The sequence below is a fragment of the Pundamilia nyererei genome, unplaced genomic scaffold, assembly GCF_000239375.1.
Source record: "Pundamilia nyererei isolate P.nyererei 1_Seehausen unplaced genomic scaffold, PunNye1.0 scaffold00222, whole genome shotgun sequence".
Taxonomy (NCBI): domain Eukaryota; kingdom Metazoa; phylum Chordata; class Actinopteri; order Cichliformes; family Cichlidae; genus Pundamilia; species Pundamilia nyererei.
The window spans coordinates 948083-951985 of NW_005187623.1; the positions used below are offsets into that span (position 1 = coordinate 948083).

Below are 3903 nucleotides of genomic sequence, written 5' to 3' on the forward strand. Positions count from 1 at the left end.
CTTAGCTCGGTCATTCTCCACCACCCTTGGGGGCATCTCCCATTTTGACCTCGGGACTTCCAGGTTATACTCGGCACAGATGTTCCTGTACACTATGCCAGCCACTTGGTTATGGCGTTCCATGTATGCCTTGCCTGTTAGCATCTTGCACCCTCGGTTTGGTATGCATATGTATTGAACGATACAAGATCTTTAATTTATTTGGTCAACTTTTCTTCTGACAATGCTGTCTGTGTTGAGGGCTCAGTGGATCTGTGCTTGATTACTTCACCTAGGCTGCATTGTCGAGCGCAGATCCACTGAGCGCCGCCCACATGCATTCACTCAAGTTTGCATGGTAACTGTCTCAACAGTACCCAAAGTTGAACCTTATCCACCATCACTCAGATCTGGCGTTTGGAACTATTTTTGTTTTCAAGTATGACCCTACTTAAGTGCATCGTGGACAAAAGTACAACAGTATGTCGGATGTGACTGCACATTTATGCCGACATCATGCTAGTGCAAAGACAAGTGGAAGCAGACAAAAACAAAAACAAGCACGCATGCTACAACCTTTACCCAAGTCATTTAGACAGCCGTTAGAACATGATACTAAGAGGGCAAAAGAGATAGACAGAGCAATTGCTACTTTTATTGCTGTCGACAAAATAGCTTTTATTTTGGAAAGAGACATTTCTCTGTAATCAACGCTCTTTTCCACAGATGAGTGATTTCTCCATCAGATACATTTAATTTTTTTCATTATTATGTTGTTTCAGCAACATTTAATTTAAAAACTGTACTTTTGAGTTAAAAGAAATATTTATAATTTTAATAACTTAAAAAAGGCATGAACATTTTTTTGTATCGAAAAAATATCGAACTGTGATACCAAAGTATCAAAACGAACAGACAAGAGGAAAGACAAGAGTTACATGAAGAAATAGAGTTACACAGTTAACACGTTACACGTTTTTTTACCGGCTTGGATGGGGTTGCATAGAGCTGGAGGCACAGGCGGATGGTGGAAAAGAGACAAGCTGGAGGAAGGAAGACAGGCAAGAATCCCTTAAGCACTTTTTCAGTCGCAAAATCAGCCGCTAAGTACAACTGCCACTTTACCACTTGTGGGTGAGACATATGCTGACACCAGACATTAGCTGCACTGCTCCTTTTTTACCCCTGACTGATAATGCCTGATGCGCCACAGGTGTGTCGGGAAGTCAGGAAGTGCTCAGAAAAATGGGAATGACAACACAACAACAACACACACCATCCCGGTTCCTAATAATCCGCTCCCCAAATGCACTCCTCCAGGCAGCCTCCTTGGCTTGTCGGGATGCCTCATGTAAAAGTCATTAGTCAGGTCAGGGTCCAAAATGAAAGACATGAATGATGAATGACATCCTATATGTCAGGCACCGTATAGGCTTGGGCACTATCTACCACTCAGGCAGCCAGAAGGGGTCTGGAAAGAGGGCACAGAGGATTGCAAGAGACAGGCCTGAGTTCAGAGACATTAAATGTAGGGTGAACCTTCATGGAGGAGGGCAACCTTAACCAAACAGTAGCTGGGTTTATGATACACTGGATAACAAAAGGAATTAAAAAGCATGGGGACAGCCCTTCACCTTACCTGAGTTTCCAGAATACATGACTGCAGGTCTGAGATGATTACAAACTCGATCACTGACCTGTGGCCTAGGGTGTCTTGGTTGCATGTGCACTTTTGGATACCGTTGTGTTTATGTCTTCCACTCCTGCCACTGCCTGGCACACATTGCACCTGACCACTGCACCGCCTTCTGCGGCTGGGGGGCTCACAGGGTGATGAGCCCATGTCCCTTTTTAAAACTGTGCCCTCGGGCACCATCCCAGGGCCTGGCTCTAGGGTGGAGCCCCGGTAACCCTATCCTGGGCAGGGCAAACTGTTCTGTTGATGTTCTACTCATAGGGGTCTTTCGAATCACTCTGTCTGGTCCTTCACCCAGGACCAGTTTGCAATGGGTGACCCTACCAGGGGGCAAAAGCTACCTGACACACTGCCCCTGGGATCCCTGGGACAAACAAACTGCTAAACCACAATAAGGTAGTGATCTTGGATGGGATGGATTGAGCTTTCACGATTTTTACTGCATTGTTTTTTCTAAACTTTAACTGTATTTATTTTTAGTTAATCATTAATTGTAGTGTACACTGACACAGGTCAGATCAACATATAAAAACATATTAAATAAAATCCATTACATATGTGTGTGTGTGTGTGTGTGTGTGTGTGTGTGTGTGTGTGTGTGTGTGTGTGTGTGTGTGTGTGTTTCAGACTTAGCACCTGTAACCTCTCACAGAGAAGCTGTGAAGCTCTGTCCTCAGTTCTCAGCTCCCAATCCTCACGCCTGAGAGAGCTGGACCTCAGTAACAACATCTTACAAGATTTAGGAATGAAGCTTCTATCTTCTGGACTGAAGAGTCCAAATTGTAAACTGGAGACTCTGAGGTCAGGATTCAAACTTTTCTACAGATGATCATTAAAAATGTTAATTTAATTGTTGCATAAACAGCTAATAGAGTTGTCAAGTGAACTTCTATTTACATTTGACTGGATTCTTGGTTTTTCTCTCTCCTTGTATTTTGTTCGGTTCTGTCTGTGCTTACCCCTTCTCTTACCCTTTATCCTGTGTTAAATTCCGGTTCTTTTGTATTCTTTACAGCCAAAAAGACACGGCTCAAAAGTGGTCTTTTTACTTTAAAAAATGATCTTTATTTAACATATCCTGGATATGGAGCCCCACACGAAAACACAAGCTCAGGTCTCAAGCACAAACGGAAGCCTAGGTATTTATATACTTGCTCCCTAGTGTGCATCAAACAACCTAGTTGGTTTGACTTTCACTTCATTCTAGCTGCAAAAGCACGCTCTGCAATAGCATGCAGTTTCCTGTCAGCACTTTTTGGCACAGAGCGTATTCAGAATTAGGCCTTTCTTACATAAAGCAATATAATCAGCATATAAACATTTAAGATGATAAATTTAAACCTCAACACCTGCAACCAGTCATGGTAGATGGTCTTCCTAATTTAATCTGGAGTATTTTACTGTTCTTCCTTCCCATTATCACCAGCGCTGCTTACAGTGGATTTTCTGATGGTCGGGCTTTCTTGCCAATATTGTAGGGTTTTAACCTTATGTAGTTAAACAACTTGAGATGACTATTGAGAGTTTACTAGAGTTTATTGATGATGTGACACAGGACAGAAGCAGCTGAATTAATTCTGAGGTGTTCAGAGACATACTGTTTGCTCAGATCCAGCTAAATGCAGTTAAACTGATTTGGGCAGTGTTTCATAATACAGCTGGACAATGACCCAAAACATACAGTTAAAGCAACCCAGGAGTTTATTAAAGGAGAGGAGTGGAATATTCTTGAATGGCCAAGTCACTTGCTTGATCCTAACCCAGTTGAGCATGTGTTTCACTTGTTGAGGACTAAACCAGACATAAGTATTTGAAATAAATAAGGATTAATTTGAACTATATCTACCAACATTATTTAAAGATGAGTGACCAGCAGTCCTCACTACCTGTGTCAGCACTAAAATAGTGTAACTAAATGTACCAGCTCTTTGTCCATTTCAATGAAGAGGTATTAGTGTGACCGTACTGAGCAATTTAAAAATTTTACATTTTGGTCTTAGCTTAAATGTTATGTCAATTATGAATTGTTTTGCAAATTGACATTTGTTCACTTTAGCTTGGAATTTTTTTTTTTTTTTTTTCAGACTGACTGGCTGTTTCCTCTCGGAGAAAAGCGGTGAAGCAATCTCCTCAGTTCTCAGCTCCCAGTACTGTAAACTGAGAGAGCTGGACTTAAGTAACAACAACCTGCAAGATTTAGGAGTGAAGCTTCCAAATTGTAAACTGGA

The 3903-nt window shown here is 41.7% G+C and overlaps 1 protein-coding gene across 1 annotated transcript in view; it reads left to right on the plus strand.

The window, feature by feature from the left end:
* Positions 1-3903, plus strand: part of LOC102212867 (NACHT, LRR and PYD domains-containing protein 12-like) — an 18579-nt gene that overhangs the window by 3463 nt on the left and 11213 nt on the right. The gene's annotated exons all lie outside the window — the stretch shown is intronic.